At 31.9% G+C, this 21356-nt stretch overlaps 1 long non-coding RNA gene and 1 pseudogene across 1 annotated transcript; one reads left to right on the top strand and one right to left on the bottom strand.

Moving 5' to 3' along the window:
• The first annotated feature begins 5941 nt into the window (after window positions 1–5941).
• Window positions 5942–6051, top strand: LOC140013150 (U6 spliceosomal RNA; annotated as a pseudogene).
• Window positions 6052–13530: 7479 nt separating this feature from the next.
• On the bottom strand, window positions 13531–14684 carry LOC140013103 (uncharacterized). Its single transcript, XR_011820175.1, has 2 exons — window positions 14549–14684; window positions 13531–13989 (listed from the first exon to the last, which is right to left on the bottom strand). It is a non-coding gene; the product is annotated as an uncharacterized lncRNA (long non-coding RNA).
• Between the last annotated feature and the right edge of the window lie 6672 nt (window positions 14685–21356).

The following is a 21356-nucleotide window of genomic DNA, read 5'->3' as shown; positions in this document are numbered from 1 at the left end:
TAATTTCTTGCATTTAATTTTCAGCAAGATATTGCGGAGGGAGTTTGTAATTTGTTTAAAATTTATTTGAAAATATCCAATTTTGTGATAGGAGAAAATAGTTCCTTTTTTTTATCAGATGGTAACAGCTAATCTAATCTATTCCCACTCTTACTCTAGCCTACACTAAGGGAATGAGGGGCCAATGAGATCTAGAGAAATCGACGGGAACTGAACCATCATAGAATCAAACGGGAGTACTATGCATCTGTATGAATTTAGAAGAATCCACATATGTTACTATAAATAAAGAGAGAGGTAGGGGTTTGGAATAAATAATTTTTGTCATTTTTTAAAATTTAACTTTACCGTTATGAAAATCGCTTATACTTTACTATCTAAAATAAGCACGAATTGTTAAGATAATCACCTCTAACCATTTTTAACCTTAACAATCTAAACACTGTTTGACAACACAAGTGCCTTTAATTAGTGTAACTACCAAAGTAACCATCATTTGATGGAAAAAAGAAGGTCAAAATCCCAAATTTGATTTAGTAATGAAAATTTATGTAAAACTAATTCACAAAAAAAGATTGAGACATTTTAAATTTCTCACACATTGCATATGCCTTTAGCACTAATTGTTATTAAACAATGATCTTAACATAGCAATAATAGTTTGGACCCTTGTAATTAGGAGTCAGTTGCACTGTTTCATTTTATTTACACCTTACCTCATAAGGTGAGCTTGTTTGGATTGCTATTTTCTGAAATTTTTGCAGAAAAAAAATGTATTATACCGATTTAATGTATGTGAGATAAAATGGTAATTGAAAAATGAATTCACGGAAAACATAAAATCAACCATGGACATTTTTCATTTGAGAATGTGTATTTCAGGGTGATGAGGCAATTACAAGACAAGAAAAATACAACCCTATATCCCAATGTTTTTCAATGAAAAGAATCCAAAACATGTCAACCTCAATTATATTACGAAATGCTGCTTGACCCACAAATATGCCCATGCACTAGTCTTCAATTGCATTAGTCAAAATATTCTTTTACATCCGGATCAGTTTACTTTACAGCACCCCAACTTTAATTTTTTGAAAACTTTTTCTACCTTAATTTATACTTCAAGAAATTTCCTATTCTTTTCCCATCATCCCCGGTTCTCTATCTACTCACCCGTTTTTAGGGATGGCAATGGGGCGGTCACCCGGGGAGGCAATGGGGGGAAAATTTTTCTCCCCGCTCAGAAACGGGGCGAGGGGCGGGGGAGTGTACCCCCGCCCCATCCCCCGCCCTGCCACCCGCTTTAAAAAAATAAATATATAAAATATATATATGTATATAATTATATATAATATATAATTTAATTAGTTACAAACTTATAATAATGATATTATTAGTTATATGTATTATATAATGTCTATTAGTATATATAATATAATTGATATTATTAATTATACTAATAATTATATATGTGTACTAATACAAATTATTAATTGGTTATACTAAATTTACTAATACATTTATACTACATCCCTAATTACACTTAATACAATAACATTTTTTTCTTAAAAAAAGCACAAGCACAATAATGAATTAGTGATTGTATTTGTGCCAAAAGTGAAAACTTGACTACTTTAGTTATATTTATTTCATTATGTTGGATTGTATTCAAATAATTTTTGTTTGATTGTTTTTATAAGTTTCAATTGTAAAATTACAAAGAATAATAATTTGATGATGTGTTGATATTTTAGTACTTGATTATTTGCTAAAATTTTAACTATAATAAAATTATATAATAAATTTTTATTAGCCCCGCGGGGGAGGCGGGGCGGGGCGGGGCGGGGGGAATGTGTAGGCAGTGGGGCGGGGGATGGGGGAGGGGTTCCCCGCCCCGTTGCCATCCCTACCCGTTTTATCTACCTTCTCCCGATTCTCAACTCTCTCTTCACGATTTTGGCCTTAAGTCAAGATCTTTCTTTCTTTTTCTTTATTTTTATTTTATGTTTAATAAAGTTTCTTCTAAGATATTCTAGTGAGTGTTTTCTCTATTCTAGTAGTTATTATTAGTAAGAGTTTTATTTAGCATTTTATTTTCCTTTTCTCAGATCTAGTGGGAATTTTATTTATTTTTTGTTTTCTTTTTCTCAGATGTCAGAGCTATTTCAAATTTATATTTTATATATGAAATTTCTCGGGTCTTCTCATCGGATCGCAACATTAGTTTTGAACTCGAATGAGTTGAACAGCAGATCTGAGGGAACGGACATGCGTAGATATTATTTATGGAGCAACTCGTTTGTGATATGTTCTATGTATTTTCTACAATTAGTGCAACTTTTTTTTGTCAAACAGATTGCATTGGATCATTTCCAACTAGTTTATTAATAATATTGATTTCTGTTTTATATATATAAAAAAATCATCCTGTTAAGTTGATAACATATCAATTTTGAACCCCAGATTAGGATTTTGATTAAGGCAGTTCACCATCTTTAATGTGTTGAGTTAAACACCAAAAAAAAAATTTTAAAAGGAGGCTCAAAAGAGATAGAGGAATTAAAAATTGACAATGATAGGTGCATTATCATAAGCATTCCATATACCTAAAATTTTTTCTTACGATTATCGTGGAAACACGTTAATTGAAGGAATCAACCAGGTCATGATAACAACTACCAAGTTAGTATTAAATCAAACCTAACATTGACAGACCCAAGCAGACAAACGACCGAGCTGATCGGGCTCACATCTAGAGGTGGAGAGGCCCGGAGGCCCACATGGACCACAACCCGCTTTTCATTGGATCAAGGGGCGCCTTTCTTTTTTCTGTCTCATAAGAGTCATAACTCGTCCAATAGTTGAAGACGCTTTCGTTGCATTCAGTGGCTCTTGTGCCGTGGCCTATATATCACCAGATTGACAACACAACACAACTACACAAATATAATATATGATGGTGAAAGTTCTTCTAAATTAGATCTCTTTCTAATCAGCCTTCCACAAAATCACTAATTGTTAACTTTCTGAGCAATGATTGTGGCTCGTGAGAGTACTCTATTTATACATATTTTTAAAAAAATTTACATGATTTTTTTGATTTAATCACATCCTGTGCTTGAATACTGAAGTTAAAATATCAGAGAATATTTAAAATTGACAATCTCCCCTAAATAATAAGGGGAGATTTTATAGTCCTTTTTGCATATCATACTCTCAATTAAATTTAATAATGAATAGTAAAGTAAGTACTCTTTTGGACCCTTAGATTATGATATTTTCAATCATTTAAAATTGGGCAAAAAATCTCGACGGCCACTAAACTATTAGTCGGATCAAGTTTTGACCATCAAATAATTTTTCATCACAACTTGGCCACTTAACTAACTAATCAATAAACCTGTGACCATTGCATTGATTAATGCTCTTAATCTATGAAATAAGCAGAACACGTGGCAAAGTGCAAGAATAGTTTTATCCACCACTTACACGATTAAAAACAAAATTATGCCACGTGTTCTGCTTATTTCATAGATTAAGAGTATTAATTGATACAATGGTTATGGGTGTATTGATTAGTTAGTTTGGTGGTCAACTTGTAACGTAAAATTGTTTGATGATCAAAACTTGACCTGATAAATAGTTTAGTGGGCGCCAAAATTTTTTGCCATTTAAAATTCGAGTCTTTATCATGACTTAAAGGAACCATAGCATTTTCTAATAAAAAGACCCAAATTGTAAATACACAAACGCATTAACAATTTCTCTGGGGTCGAAATTTACCTTGTTAATTTGGTCAATCTCCAAACTCCTTGAACAAAAATCTAAACCAGAAAACAAAGAGCCTAATAATCAGTCTTATGTACATACACTTTTCCAATTCACTGGACAATTGTCAACAGGAATACAGTACGAGCTATTGAGGGTTCATCTGATTTCGTCCATCCGCAGAATGCTCGTTCATGTTTGCATGGAAAAAGAAAACACATGCAGACTACAATAACACTAGCTAGCTAGAAAGTTAATTAAATCTTATCACGAGTACATACCTTTTCCCCATGACAGCCTTTGGGTTGGCAAGAATTGATTGTGGTGAAATGATAGCCTTATCTAAACCACAAAAAGAAAAAGAAGAAAAATTTTGAGTTGACTTGTCAGATTTGTACAATAGCTCAAGTTATTTGTTTGTCTCAATTAGTTGAAGAATCTCCAGTAAACAAGCTTTGTATCAAGCATTTTCATTTGCATGATATGTTAATGAAATGAATTAGGTGATTGCTTAAGCAATTAAGGTTATTAGTAAATTAAGGTTCTTCAAAACCAAGTCTTGTGGCATATATGGTGGGTGAACAATGTCTAACCAATTAGATAGGGTGCAAATTAAGGTGATTTCTTTGGCGTTTGCCAAAGACAAAGCCCATGATATAGAGCAAATTGGTGGCTTTGTGTACTAACAAGAAATTTACTAGAAATCAGTCACCAAACAACAAGGTTAGCTGCAATTCCTCGTGTACAAAACTCACATTAAAGCATACGAGTAGAGTTATACCTAACATATTATTTTCTTGTTACTTATTAGTGTTAGGGTTGTTTTATATATGATTTTCCTCAACCAGCCTATACCAAATAGATTTTTTTCCCTCACACAAAGGATTAGGCTATGCTTTACCGTTGTTAATGTGATATTTCATCTTTTGCATTCAAGGATGGTTTTTTTGACATTATCCTTGAAAATTATTCAACTTAAAATTGTAATTATGTTGTCAGATTTGTATATATTCATTGTGAAGTAACGTTATGTCAAAAATGGATAGTATTTTTTAATAAAAGGTGAACAAATGAATTTAATGAATAAGCATTAGCCAATATTTTAGATAATTTAATAAATATGCAGTATGTGGGAGTCGAGTATTTTAATCTTTTTTAGACCAATAACAATGACTTAAACCTACCTAATTTTCTCCTCTACTGAATTTTTGTTAATTTTCTGCCTTATGGTGTTCTTATTAGGCTTAGCAAATGAGATAATGGGGCTAAAATTATTATTTTTAGTCTAAGGGGAAGAGATTCTGAGTTATTTTTTAAAAAAAAATTGAAAATTTGTCACAGCTAATTTTTGAATATTTGTAGGATGTCTCGACTTCTTCTAGCTTTTTGTATTATATTATATTTGACTAAATACAAAGTCATTACCACTCACCTGGGCTCAATTAGATGAGCCAGTGTACATCGTTAAGAAGGAAAATATTCTGGGGTTCGTATCTATGGGTGCCAACATGGTGCTGTCTCACTTAGTATTTGCTCGAGTTGAAGCTGCTTTCCAACGTCAGTTAATTGGAAATTTTTTGAGTGTTGACAATTAACTCGATCTGGCACAAGCAGTAGTGTATTACATACATGATATAAATTCAATAAAATCATTATCTTGGCCATTTTAGTTGCTATTGGAATTTCATCAAATTGGTGATAATTACGGTAATTTGCATTGCTAGATCAGTGGCGGAGCCAGAAAAAAATCTTAGTGGGGGCAAAAATAACACTAAAATTTTTTATCTACTCTTTTTTTGGTTTTTTAATCAACAAAAATATATAAATTCACCAACAAGTACAAATGATACGTATATTCCATTAAAAACATAAAAGACAAATTCAAAATTATTAATGTAATAATAATTTTATTTCCAAAACAAACTAAACTATTTATAATTGCTTATAACGAGTTTTCATATTTTGATAACGGTTTATAACTTTCTCATTTTGAACTTCATAAAGTATATTTTTCTCAATATAAGTAACTAAACTAAATTTTGTGACCCATTCTTTCACACTTTTAAAAAAAACTTTGGGGGCACACTTAAAATTATGTCAAAATTATATATGTATTATAGGAATTTAAGAGGGCACTGAGGGCATACCTTAAATCCGCCCCTGTGCTAGATTCGTCCTTTCGGGGACATCTGATAAAATTGGAACGATACAAAGAAGATTAGCATTTAGCGTGGCCCCGGCGCAAGGATGACACGCACAAATGGAGAAATGGTCAAAATTTTTTGCATTGCTAGATTCTGAGTCTGAAGGTCCTGGAATTGAGTTATCTAATCTCTTGTCTGGTGTAGTGGCAATTGGAACCTGTTTTTTTGTTTCTGTATTCGTTCCCTGCTTGCTAAGAAAACCTCGCAAACTGTATTAATTGAACAAGATATTGATTCTAAGCAAATATATTATATTGTCGTTTAGGTTCAAACAGTGTTGGAACTTTTCCAATGTCTATGCTATGTTTTCAGAACCGGACCAGGTATCGACTCGGCCGAGGTCAGGGGTCAGGGGTTAATGGGTTCGACCGGGGGTCGATAGGGGTCGAACCGGATGACGTTATAAATAAAAATTATTTAAAAATTAAAATATTATATATAAAATATCTAATAATATGTTAATATCAATAAAGGTATATTCATATATATTTGATGTTTCAAATATATTTAACAAGAAAATACAAAGAAATTAGAAGTATCAAGTAGCAATTTATGTTATTTAATAAATATTAACAAGTTTAGAATTAAAATTATGAATTTAATTGAAAAATAACATCAAATTTTAGGACAATATTTATAAAGTATGAAATATTTGAGGTATATTAATAAGTTTTAACAATTTAGGGGGCCAAAACATAATATTGAAAAGATTGAGTTTTTTTTAAAAAAAAATGCCCATTGAACCGGAAAAAACCGATTTTTTTCCGGTCAAACCCAGTTTTTGACCGGCTTTGACCGGGCTTTAAATTTCCGATTTTTTATCATGACTCGGACCGGATACTTGGCCGGTTCCCGGTTCGACCGGCCGATCCGGTCCGAGTTTCAAAACAGAGTGTCTATGCCAAGATTGGGATGTTACTAACCATTGGAAAAAGAAGTATCAAAAAAGAATATCGTTGGCTGTTGGAAGACAAAGTTAAAAAAAAAAAAAAGAAAAGAAAAACCATACTTGTACAATTATAATCAAAAGGGTAAAAATAGAATCAATGCAACACGTGTATATATTTAGCATATAATTGTTATGTAGGTAGATTGAAAAAAAATTAGTTGTCTCCATTTGGAAAAAAAATGCCACACTTGTTTTATATTTTTATGACTGTTTAAATTTTGCATTTTTTTGTAGTTTTAATACATTCTATGATTTTTAGTCAACTTTATATATTTTTTTATAAGTTTTCTTAAATTTTTATTTGATGCTACGTATAATTCGCCCAAAACTTGAACACTTATGAGTTGCATGTTTAAACTGAAACATTAGGGGCAATTTGACCGAAATTGATTTTGTTTTGGCAAATTTGTTCCAAGAAAAATATCGTGAACTAATTTGTTCCATACCTCAAACATTGAGGACTAAAATATTTGGTCCATATGAATCATGTGATACTGAGGGTGTATTTAGAAAATTTTACTGTAGCCATATTTTTGTAAGATTTTTCCTATATTGTGCTCTAAGAGCACAAGATAAGCACACTAAGTATAAGAAGTGGATCCACTTTAAATTTTAAATATTGTCATCTCTCCCTAGATTTAGGAAGCTTTAGTGAAGAAATTTTAAACTTTTCCTAACAACTGACACTTGGATCCACTTCTTTCAAACTTTTCTGGACAATTAACACTCAGATCCACCTCTTTTAAACTTTTCTGGATAACTAACGCTCAGATCCACCTCTTGTCATGTGCCCTAAGAGTACTACTTTTCCGGACAACTAACATCCGAATACACCTCTTTAAAACTTTTTCGAACAACCAACACCCGGATCCATCTCTTATCATGTGCCCTAAGAGTACATAATAGAAGAACCCTTTTTATAACACCTAACCCTACCTATTATCATGTGTCCTAATGTCATAGACTGGAACAACACTTATAACTTGTTGGATGTGATATTTTAGAATGTGTTTTTTTGAGGTGATTTAAAAACAATCTTCAATTTGCCTAAAAAAATTATTGGAGAGTGGCAAACCACCTCTTTCTTTGTGTCACACCTATCTTTCTCTTTTTCCCACCACCACCTATAATCCTATTCCCTTTTGCCTCTCCACTCTTTTTGTCCCTTTCCTCGACCAACCTACCCCAACCCTAAAACCTTGCCTCCTCAATCTCTCTTTCTTCTTTCCCTTGCTTCCACCAACCGAATTTGTTAAATTCTGATCGGATAGCAACTCGATTAAGTTACTGGGTCAGAGGTCAACTAGTCAGATCAGTTGAACCGTTCTAAAAAATCCACTAACAATAGCATGATGTCATAATTGTTTTATATTTATATTAGTTTTAGAAATATTAAAATTAAGTTCTTGGTTATATCGGCCAACCATACAAAATATTCTAAAAGTATTAGACTTGCAATCAAATATAAACCTAGAAATTATATATAAAAATGTAAATTCATGGCTAAAATATATCCATTCTCCAAAACTACTTTAAAAACTAAATTAAAACAAATTAACGCAAGTTGGAATTACTCATACTAAATTGATAAGGTGATAGGGATGAAAACTTCTTGATTTAGAGATTATTTAGGATTGCAAGTAATTTTGGTGTTTACACTAAGTAGGTGGCGTTTTTTATTCCTATTAATGAATGAAAGTTTTACAATTTAAGTGATTCAAATTATGTTTGAAGAAAACAAGAAAGAAAAGTTTGAGAACCAAGTCAACCAGTCAAATTAAGTCACTGGTTTAGTCGATTTTGATAGTTTTGATTGATTTTTTACTAAAACGATTTTGTATTACAAACCAACTTGGAAAGAATGCTGGTTCATAGTTAGACCGGTCAATCCGGTCTGAATCTAACAACATTGCCACCAAACTTCCTGCTTCTTATATTGAGACCCTTTTTCTCATTAAGGGGGTTTCAAGTGAGCAAGAAAAAGGGAGTGGGCGAGTTGGTGGGGAAGGATAAAACGATGAGAGAGGGGTTGCGGAATGGTAGTAAAGAGGAGAAGAGAGTGATGGATTGATGGTAGGAAGGAAGGAAAGAAGGGGAGAAAAAGAGGGTCGTGGAGTGGTGATAGTAAGGGAGAAAAGGGTGATGGGTGAACTGGTTAAGTGGCAAGTTGGTTGGGCGAAGGAGAGAAAGGAGGAGGAGTGGGTAGTGGTGGGGAAAGAGGAAGGGGATACCAGAATTCAAGAAAGGGGGTTGGTGGTGGGGAAAGAGGAATGGTGGTAGAGAAAGGAAGCATAATGTTGTATATGTGTTTTAAGTTGCTTTTGGTATCTTTTTTCTTGTTTTAGGGTGCTTTTGGAATGTTTTCAGGGTATTACTAAACACATGTATTTAAAGTATACATTTTCCCAAAAAAATTTTGATGAGTGATATAGAAAGAAAAGGAAGACTTGAGAGTCGAATCACGCAGGGATAACAATAGATAAGGTTGCACGGATACCCACCTGTACTTGACTCAATGCATAATTTGATTCAATGGATTATCATAAGATTTTGCTATGGAGCAAAGGTTATCAATAGGTAGTGCAATAGGGTTTGGTAAGAGATCCCAAAAAATCCCAATATCTGATACCTGACATATTACTAAAAATATAAATAAAAATATCTATATATATGTGTATATGTGTGTGTGTGTCTGTATCTATGTATACATATATATAGTTTGTATATAAAATTTCATGATAGGGAGTTAGGAAAATAAAGAAAAATAATATACAACTTTATTTTCCATGACATTCTTTTATCATTTTGTTCTTATTGTATTTTGACCATTCTGACACAATCTATCAATCTCTGAACTGATGTTCTTTTCTAAACTGTATGTGATAGGATTCTTAAACCATGGTTTTAACTTATGTTTTATCCTAATGGAATGTTTTAATCTTGATGCAATAAAATTTTAGTTTAACAAAAGTTAATTTTTAGAGTTTTTTAAACAATTTAGATACTTGTATAGTAGTTTCATGAATGAGTTGATAAGTTTAAATAGTGGGCAAAGGATATTCAATGGTTCATCTGAACTTGTGAGCAAGCAGGTATGGTAATCGAAATTAAACATATAGTGTTACCCCATAGGGTTTGATAAGACACTAATCTAAGCAGGTAAGCGTTTGGTAAGAGGGATTTTAGAGGGTACCCTACTTACTGCCATCCTAGAATTAGGTAGTCCACATCTCATGATCACCTGTCCAATGTCTTTATCTAGGTATGACAACAAGGCAGGGGATCCCTCCCTCATCCTCTTGCGTGCTCTAAAATCTCCCCCCGTCCCCAATTTTTCTACTTCCACCCCTACCCTACTCCATACTTCTGCGGGTGCCCATGCAGTTGTTTAATTATATTTTTTCTTTGAACAATATATATATATATATAATAACAACAATGTAAATCACTTTTTTAGATTCTTAGCTAAATAATCAATGTGAAATCAAGGTTAAAATTCATTTTGATCTTTTCTAATTCATTTCTCTATTTTTAATAGAAAATCTAAACTTATAATCATCATATTTATTTAAACAATTTACAATATGTAAAAAATTGAAGTCAACTAAAAATAACTAAATCACCATTTTATCAAAAAATTATGATTTTTTTAGTTCTCAAATTATAATAGATATACATATATTATTGACATGTAGCTATAATGTGTATATCAAATTTAAACTCGCAACTATCGTATTTATTTTTATTTTTGGTAAATAACTTACAATATGTAAAAAATTCAAGTAAACTAAAAATATAATCAAATAATTATTTTATCATACAAATTATGATGTATGCATACATTGTTGATATGTAGTTATAATGTGTATATGTATATATGTAGAAAACTATATATAAGTATTTATTTTTTTAACTTTATATTAGTACAAGAGATGGAGGGATATGGGACAGGGATACTCCCCTGCCCCGTTTAAAATGGGTGGAGAAAAATTCTCCCTGCTCTTACACCCACCCGACCCCACCCCTAGCCCCATGACTCTCCCATGAGCAGTCGACCCGTTACCATCCCTATCTTAATAGCTAAATTGGGTGTTGGCTGTTGGGAACAGGCTAAAACTACAATTAGAACACCATTTGAGCAATCTCTGCATTTATTTTGGAATGGGCCTTACCCTCTCTGTCCGTTTTCCGTTCTGGCTTATGGGACCTCTTTGACTTTGTAGATTTGCATGATGCAAATTGATGATTAGATTTCATTCCCAGGCCCAAAAACATGGCCCTGAATCTACCAACTTTCATAGTATTCCTCTTGCGCTTTGTGCGGGGGCCATAGGACAACTGGTATGTACTGGTGCTATAGAATTTTCTATTAAGCTCTAGTTAATTAAGAACCAAATTAACCAGCAATTAGAAAACATTTCATAAATATTTATAACTTTAAACAACATTGCCCTTAGAAACCACCACTTTGCCTGACTAAAAAAAAGTATATACCCGCTGATCATGTCTATCAAAGTTATCAACAAACTGTGTGAATAAAAACACTCCATTTTGTTTTGTTTTTTTTTTTTACCAAGGTGTATTATTCAACGAAATATTTTTTTTACTTGGAGAAACCAAGATGAAGCTGTTCACTTATCCACAACTTTAAAGGACTAAACTTGAAAATTTTAATTTAACTATGACTTTTAAAGACCAAATTAATCTATAATTAATGTTATTCAATGGTAAAGGGCACTTTTTCTCCAACATTATTAGCTAAAACTAAAAGAGACTCCAATAACGTCATTAATGGTTCATAGTAAACACAATGGTGCTAGGGTCTTAGTAGTTTGTTATACTTCTTTTAAAATTTGGTGTAGGTGCTTACGGACCAAGACCCTATTTGGCAAGTGAGTTTATTGGGTGTTTGTCTAAAATTTTACTGTAACTTACTGTAGAAGTTTTTTAAATTTTTTTTGAAATGTGTAAATTTTTGAATATTTTGAAGTGTATAATTTAAAAATTTTGAAAAATCTTTTGAGGTTACTGTAGCTAAAGTTTTTAAAAAACTTGGTAAAAAACTCAAGTGCCAAACAGGGCCCAAGTTATATTTACCTATTGAGTTGATACGTATGAATAAAATTTACGCATATAACAAAATTATATAATAGTACACTGAATTATGTAAGAACAATAACTATATATCTGCATGAAAATTCTGACCTTATCTACATCTGGTTTGTTTACTTGTTAGTGTGTGCATGAGAGAGACACCAACATGAAAAGCAACCATTATGAGCCTCTTTGACGTTTTCTCCATATATTCTCGAGAATGATTTTTGGAGCTGCAAATGACTGGTCTGTTTACTTTAAATTTTGACAAAATAGAAGTATTAATCATGAAAAGTTACAAGTGCGTTATATATTTAGTCAATAAGTACAATTTTTTTTTTAAGAATAAGGAAAACTACGCGACACCAAAAATATTCGATTTTGAATTTTACTAACTAGAACTAGTAGTGACAATTAAAAGACCAAGCAATATATTCTCTAATCAATGATCGATGGATATTCGATTTTTACGAGGTACTTGATCTGTTTAATTAGGGAGCAACGTTGGGGAATACAAATTGCATTTCTTTGTTCAAAAGTTATCACGTGTGCCTAGGCCTCCAAACATGATAATATTAAGCAGGTATGTATCCAAGAGCTACGCTTAAGAATTGTATTAAGTAACAATTAAAAGACACCTAAACTTTAATTATCCATAGTGTTCTGTTGTAAGTGATCCCCAAATCTTGGTCGATGACTTCTGCATCAAGTACATCTTGCACAAATGGTTCAACTGTTCTCATCTTTAAGAGCGCAACTGCAAGGGAAAACGTTTCACCAGTCATGTTGTGAACATTTCTTGCCATTGAAACATTAATTTTATGAGTTTATCTTGTGTATATTAACACTGTATACATTATCATTTTTAAATACATATCACATATGCAAGAAATGATATTCAAAGTCAAATTGGAATTGAGTGACGTACATGTAAGAGTAAAAGTATATATACTGTAAGTGTATATAAGATTATCCTAATTCTATATACATGTTCCATCTTTTCATAATCCAAAACACAATTTTTCTTTACAACACATAGCCCTAGAAGCACCAAATAAAAATCATTATTTGGTATATTTAATATTTATGCAAAGAAGTGAGACAGAGTATCAAGGTCGCCAAGAGGGGTTTGGAAAAATTTAACAATCTCTACTTTGCATTACAAAGTGAACAAGAAGGGGGAACAACTTTTGGAATCAAAGACACCTAAACTTTTCAATACTAAATTCTATCTACATTGACCAAGTTATTAAAATACAGCTTAGTTGGTAGGTAAGATGTTCCTCCTATAATAAAAAACTTTCAAGTTATCAAAAGGTATAAACTCTTTTTTGTCAAAATAAATAAATAAAAATTAGCACTAAGTTCAGTACAAAGATGAAGTTCTTCATTGATCAACAACTTGTAGGGCACAAACATAAAATGTTTAATCTAACAGTAACTTCTAAAGACCAGATTAAATGACCAAAATAAAGATTCAAGGCCTCTCATCCATGTACCGAATAAATGCCAATATAGATAACAATCAACTTTATTACAGGATGACCCAAATCCAACGTACATTGTACAGTGAAAGACAAGTACAAGCAAAAGAGTAAAGTGAACAACATCAAGAAAAATACATATCGGCGCATAATACATGACACTACTGCATATGATTTCTCTCACATGCTTTATTATTGATGGTGCCCTACAAATCCCTTGGTTCTACAAGAGATGAAATCCAGTGATAATTATGGAGAAACTAGACACACTTTTTGATGGCACTGTAGTCGACATGTTCACAACTCGTCTTGTGACAAAGTAGGGTTTGACACTGCCTATCAGTATAGCATCGGGAAGGGCAAATTCCTCCAGTATCAGTTAAAGTTGACTCCAGAGTTGTTATCAATTGTTCAGCTATAGCTTCAGCTTCAGCCTCAGCTGGTTGGACTCTTGAGGCTTCCACCTGTGCTACTGGCCCCCCTATGACCACTGCAAATGAATTTTGCAAGTTCAGCTCAACAGTTTATAGTTTAAAACTACACCAATCATATTGGTTAACTCGTCAAATAGTTTGTGTTGTTCGTTTTTCATTGCATCTCAAGTTATTTCGAATGCTTAATGTCCCTGTAGATCATGAGCAGTTTCTATGTCTTCACACTAAAATTTTCAAATAAGGAGTCGATACGGGTAAATTTTGATAAGATTTAGCAATTTAAGATTAAACTTAATAATGATCATTAGACCTCAATAGTTACTAAAGTCCCATGTCAACGTGTCTGTGCTTGTTTTAGCGTGTTTGTGTGCTATGGGTGAACCAGAAGCTGAGATATGCAAAAAGCTCGGTGAGGAAGTCTAACATCTACGTACATAATTGAATATAATTGAGAACTTTTAGAATTTCAGTGGAACATAAAATGATTTCTAAAATCTTAGGAGAGGCAAATTCTGCATTTTACAAATATATATATATGTAAGAAACCTTAACTTTTATGGGATGTGGAAGCATTTTTCTTTAATTTGTGTGAGCATGCATGAGGGAAAGACTTACATGAAGCAATCACAAAGAGAGCAAATAGTATCAGCTTTTTTGATGCTTTCTCCATTTCTTCTCAATGCTGAATTTTTGAGCTACAAATGACTGGCTAGAGATCTCCTGGTTCAAGTCTCAGTTCACAGAGCAGTATATATAGGGCAGAAAAGTGTGGTTGCTTCCTTTCTGCACTGTCAATAATTATAAATTCGTAGTTGATGCTTCGCAGTATATATCACACGGGCTATATCCACTGAAAATAATAATGATGTTTAGGTCTCAATAGTTATTGAACACCGAAGTCAACATGTCCGTGCCTCTTTAATGTGTTTGTGGGCATTGGTGAAACCAGAATTTGAGATTTGCTGGGTAAGACAGGTAAAAACAGTAGAATTAAGGGGGCACTCTTAAAAAAAATTTGTAGACTAATTCACGAACGACATATACTACTTTTGTTATAGATTTTTACATGCAAGATTAAAAAACCATCAATAGAAATTTGCAAAAGTTGATCGATTTAACAAAGAAAAAGGTTCTTTCACTGTGGTCCCCTCATGAGGTACCCTTATCGATACTATATATATGTGGTATATAATCAACAATATGGAAGAGTCATTTAAAATCTAGAAAAGCATGCAAGCAAGAAATTAATGTTGTCACCTACCTAGAAAAAAAAGAAATTAATGTTGTCATTTTATGTGTTCAATGCCATACGGCATGATAGTTTGCTTTTTATGTGTTGATTGCTTCACTGATGTTGATATGGATACGTATCAAACTCGGGTTCTCACGCCGAATTAGTTGGACAGTAAGTTATTTACATAAATTTATTTGTTTGTATTATAAATATATTTTTAATTGTATTTTTATTTTACAGGCATCATATCAAAAAAGTGTCACACAATCGCACAGGCCAGAATGGAATATATTTAATTTCATTAAAAATTGCTACAATATTTTATAAAAAAAAATTATTCTAAATAATCTCCTATCCGACAACACAGTTGCATTGGCCAAAATGGAGTATATTTTCGTTGGATGAGAGGGCAGCTCCTCTGGCGCGAAAGATAAAGCACCTTATATCATTCACATCTGATGTGATGTGGCGGTGGAGCCCGCTTGATAACATGGCAATGTGATGATTTTAAGCAAATCTATCATTTTGTGGGAAAGGTTCGATAGACAGCAATAATTTCATTTTTATTTTTCCTTGCATGAGAAGAGTGGGACTCAAATGATAATGTGATGTGGTAATTAAATTTTGGTCCCAAATGATGATGTAATGTTGTGGGACCCGTGAAACTAAATTTTGTATCAACTAATTAACCGTGCATATATGCTACTACTTTAGTGCAAGATGAGGAATATCTAAGTCCTCAGTGTCGAATGACACAATTGTAAAGCTCCGCATGGACCGTTGCTCAAGTTGTATAGCTTGCTTTGATTTCAATACAAGTTTTAACGTTTCCGTAAAAAAAAAAAAAAATTAACCGTGCATATATACATAATATTGAAGTTTAAATTGTGATTAATTGTCTTTCATCTCGTTCCACTTGTGCATACACTGTTACCATATATATATATATACTAACTTTATCCAAGAGGAAAAAGCAATTGAAGAATAAATAAGATTAAACTTAATAATGGTTATGGGGTCTCGAGTTATTGTTTGTTCATCTCCTAGTGTATTTGTGTGCGCATGCTTTTGAGAGAGAGAGAGAGAGATTAGCTAGAAGCAATCACAAGTAAAACCCATCAGTTTCTTTGGTCCGTAATGCGTTTGATTTTTTTTTTTTTAAATTTGTACGTCCTACTGGGAATAGCATCTTTTGTTCACAATCTCATTGTATAAACTTTTGAAAATCAATTGAAAATCGATCTCTTGTGCGTGTAAAACTTTACGTCCATTGTTCCCAAAAGAGAGGGAGGGTAAAAAAAGAAAAACCACTTGCTTATAAAAAATAAGAACAATAATTATAATAAAGAAAGGAAAAAGAAAAAAACCAATGTGTTCGCTTGTATCATAAATATATTTTTTAAAACATATTTTTATCTTTTCAATAATTTTTTATCTCACATACATATTTTTATCATACATATCACAAAATGTACTATAACAAGTATTTTAAATAATATTTCAAATAATCTCCTATTGAACATTATACTTTTTAATAAAATTTACTCTTTCAATTCTAATCTAGACCTTGTGCAATTTTCAATACTGGATACAAGTTTTCACCATATCGAATGTTTGAATACAAGAGGGAGGAGTACCATGAATTTTGGTTTTAAGTGTGTACGAAGAATTTAGCTCCTCCTATAGATATACCTTGATTATTGACATCCTCAAGAAAGTCAAATGTATTACTTTAGCAACCATCACTACAATAAAGGTAGAGAGCAGCATTAATCGACAAATTGAGGAAATTAACACGTGACTAATTTTGCATGGACATTCTACTCAAACCCGGAACTCATAGGAGGGACTGGCTTCCAAAAATTCACGAAGGACTGGTCCAAAATTTCGGTTGAGGCACAATAATTTAGATGGACCAGGAAGCATAATAATTTAATTAGGAAGCATTACCTGTTACAGGAGCAATCATATAACAAATAAAGTATAACTGTCCGTACTCAAGATATCATGATAACTTTAATTCTAAAGATCACTTACACAAATGTCACTTAGAGATTAATTTTTTTTGCACTTAAAGGATGTCTCTATGAGGATCAATTTAGTGAACTTAATCATCCTATCAAGCACACATATACTAGTTTAGATGTTTCACACATCACAATACTTCTCATATAGAAGCGGCATAGTATATGTTAGTCTAACTGTATTAACAATGCCCTTTTTTGTTATTACTTTAATTAGAGATATTTAAGAGTAAACCTTATCTATAATCTAATGAATCTTACCATCATAATTTTAGGACAAAAAAATTAAAAAAATTAAAAAAAAACTTGATGACAAAGCAACGAGCTAGCATTACATTTAATAAGTAGGTGGGTTACATCAACTAAAAGTAACCCCTATCTCCAATTGAACATATATACGGACTGAATAAGGAAGAAGTGGTACTAATCACGATACCTGTGTGTCAACCCTTAGTTAGGTTTGTGATGGATTGAAAATTTTTAAACGACAGATCATGTTATTACTGTATTTATCACTAATTTTAAGTCCTAAAAGCGTGTCCAAGACACTATTCGATTTTTATTATTTCTTTATGATAATATCTACAAATTGACTGAAAATTTGACTTTGTGGATGTAAAATTTTGTATGGTTTGATTAGAAAAGAGAAAGAGGAGAAAATAAAAATAAAATAAAAACAACTTACTTAAAAGAGGGATAATTTTGGTTATCTCCCTTGTGGTTATTGATAATTCACTTGCAGCCCCTTAGGTTTTGAATTTCATATGCCTCTCCTGTTTTGAGCTCTAATGTAATAAAAAGCATATAATGTAGTTCTACTTGCATGTCAAGAGTTCAAATCTTTGCACCTGTAATTAAATTGATCAAAAGGTGTACAATAATGCATCCTTTTCGTCCAAAGATGGGTTTTTTTTCCTTCTAACACTTCGTGACCTAGCTAGACCTCTGTTTGAATATTAGAGTGAGAGTAGTGTATAGATGTTGTTGATTAATTGAAAAAAAAAACACAAGTATATACACTTTAGGAAAGTTTTGTTTTAAAACAAGTATATTGCATATATTGGTGATCTCTCTCAATAAGGAGAAAGGTTCTTTCACTATGGGAGACTGTAACACCCACATTTTTTGTTGTTATATTCAATTTTTATTTTTGCTCATTAATTAAGTGGTAATTTTCTATGGGTAAAAAGTAAAAAAAATTGGTAGAGAATGTTAAAAGGTAATTGGGGGTTAAGGAGGAGATAAAATAGGATAAACTAAAATCCTTAACCCACGTAACTACCATGTAGTGGATGGTTATTAGGAATTTAAAACACTTATCAAAACAATTAAAAGAAATAACATCGTTCCTAATTCTCATTATTTGTCTTCCCTTAGATCAAGAACCATCTGAGAATAGAGAAGAAGAAGAAGACGTCGCCGTTGAATAAGCAGGGAACTAAGCATCTAGACCTGTAACTTTTAAACGCATGTTAAAACTTTTTCTTTTAAGTCTTATTAACTTCATGAATTATTTTAAAGATTTTATGTATATGTATTTATTATGATATGTATGAGAAATTTAGGAAGATTCTTGTTCGGATTAGTAGGAATAGTGTGTTAAATTTTATATTATGGGATGAAATAGAGTCTAAACCCATTTCTATGGAAAGTTAAAAAAAAAAAAAAAGAGTTGCATCGTTGCTGAAGCTTCTTCAGCAATGCAAGAAGAAAAAAAAAAAGAGAGCAAGACCCTCCTCTCATACCAAGTCAGGCATGAAGGGCGGCCAAAGGAAAAAAAAAATTCTGTTAAGGAAAAAAATGGGGAAGAAGATGACCCGCTAATTGATGGGTTAATGAATCGGGTCGGTCTTATGGGTCGGATCTGGAAGGAAATGGTTTGGGTCAAGATGTAGTTGGGTATGTGTGGGCTAGTTGAGTTGGATGCTGGGCCAAGTGTGAAGGGGAATCGGGCTAGGGCTAGGAGAAATAAGGAAATGCTTGGGCATAATGAGCTTGGGCCGTTATTATTCAAATCCGAAAAAAAGGTGGCAAGTATACTTGGGTCAAAAATATAGTATGGGTTTAGTGAATGTTCGATAGATAAATTTTAGATATAACCAACCCATCTTTTATGGATTATCATGGGTATTAAACTTCAAAAACTAATCTAAAATAATTTTGGGCTTTAAAGATTTAGTTATTCAGGCTTATGCTTAATTAATTAAGTTTAAGATGTTTAAGTAGAAGTCTAAGACATTTTAATCTAACATTATTAGATTAATTTATACAATGTAAGATAAGTTTTAGATTTTTAAACAAATGCTTAAAATGATGATGATGATGATGATATAAATATGGATGAAATAAATTAAGGATATAAACGAAAATATAAATATAAATACAAGTGGAATAGGCTAAGATAATAATTGTAATGGTAAATAAATACACATTTGTATATACATGAACAATAATAATAATACATATACAGGTGCAAAAATGGAAATAGAACAAAAGATAATAATAACTAATTAACCAATATATATATATATATGTATGAATGAAAATAAAATAAAATAGTGTTGATAAAGACAATAACAATACTAACAAATAAAATAAAAAAATAAAAAAATATATAAAAAATAATAGTCAAGATAATAAATATGATTATAAACAATTATTTATGAGTTAGGAAACTTTACATAAGGAAAAAAGGAACTTTCAAAAAATAGAAACTTTTCAATTTAGGAAACTTTCCAAAATAGAAACTTTCCAATTTAGGAAACTCTTCTAGGCTTCAGATAATGATCTAGATGATAAGAGTATATTTTACGTATTTTTAGTGTGCTTTATTAATTAGTTTTGGTGTGTTTTATTTAGTTTTATAAATAATTAACTAAGATTCTAGTGAAAATATGCATTTTGTGGTTAAAGTGTGAAAATTGCATTTCTATGAATTTTTATGGTAAAAATTCATATTTTACAGGTTTAATGATTCAATCATCAAATGGAGACCATTGAGAAGATGTTTGGATGATTGATGATGATTTAGAGTGATGAAAATAAAATATGAAGTGTAAAAGGAGAAATGCAATTTGAGAACAAAAGAATCAAACAAAAGTCAGCTTTGGCATCTGTTGATATTTTGGCTATATCTTGGGCTACATACATTGGATTGAGATGATCTTTATACCATTTTGAAGCTAAGAGACGTATCTACATTTGTTATGAAGACATCAAAGTCCAATTCAGCCGTTTTAATAGTCCCAAAAGTTGAAATACCGAAATTCAACTCAGCTGTCCAAAGTTGAAAACAGAGCTCTGACTAGTCTTTAGTATTTTGGTCATATCTCAGTCTAGAGAACTCCAAATTGGATAATTCTTGAGGCATTGGAAAGCTAATTCAAAGGGCTACAACTTTTATGTTTTACAGAAGAGTTAGTTCGGCCTCTATCATTACGAAAATGGTAGTTGAATTACACAGAACTCAAAACGTGACTGTTCAATACGCGACCAGAAAGTCGCATTTTCTAAAGTCGCGTATTCTAATCTGAACGCTGCAATTTTCTGACCAACTTGTCCTGCTTTCATGCAACATTTCCAACTCAGTTCCAGCCAGAAATTTCGGTTGTATATAGTTAAGAAAAGGCTGGAAAGTTGGAAAAACAATTCAAAAGAGTTTCAAGAGTAAAAAATAACAACAAGAAACAATTCATTTGGCTCTTAAATTTCTCTATAAATAGAAGCCTTGAAGGACAATTTTGATAACTTGGCAAGGCTAGGAAAACTCACCAAAAATATAGTCTTCACTAGTTTTTCTTAGTTCATTAATATAGTATAGGTAGAGTAGTTTATCCTTCTTGTATTTGTAGTTAGATTTGGAGGAAGATTGGAGGAGCAAAGATGGAGAGTTTGAAGCTCATGTGACAAGGGTGACTTCTTTCCTATCACTTTCTCTTTTGTATTTCATGTTTAACTATAATACAAGTTTGGTGTTTGTTTTTATCATGTTTAGTTAAAGTTTATGCCTAGAGTATGGATGAACTTTCTACATCTTGTTTATGATCTTTACTTGGTTATTTGGTGATATTATTTTGAGCAAGTTATTTATCACTTTTGATATTCTAATCATAATTAGCCGGCCATTAGTTGTGATTATCTAAGGTGTTAAATTTGCAATGAGAAT

The sequence above is a fragment of the Coffea arabica genome, chromosome 8e (assembly GCF_036785885.1).
Source record: "Coffea arabica cultivar ET-39 chromosome 8e, Coffea Arabica ET-39 HiFi, whole genome shotgun sequence".
Lineage (NCBI taxonomy): Eukaryota > Viridiplantae > Streptophyta > Magnoliopsida > Gentianales > Rubiaceae > Coffea > Coffea arabica.
This window is presented reverse-complemented; position numbering and strand designations above follow the sequence as displayed.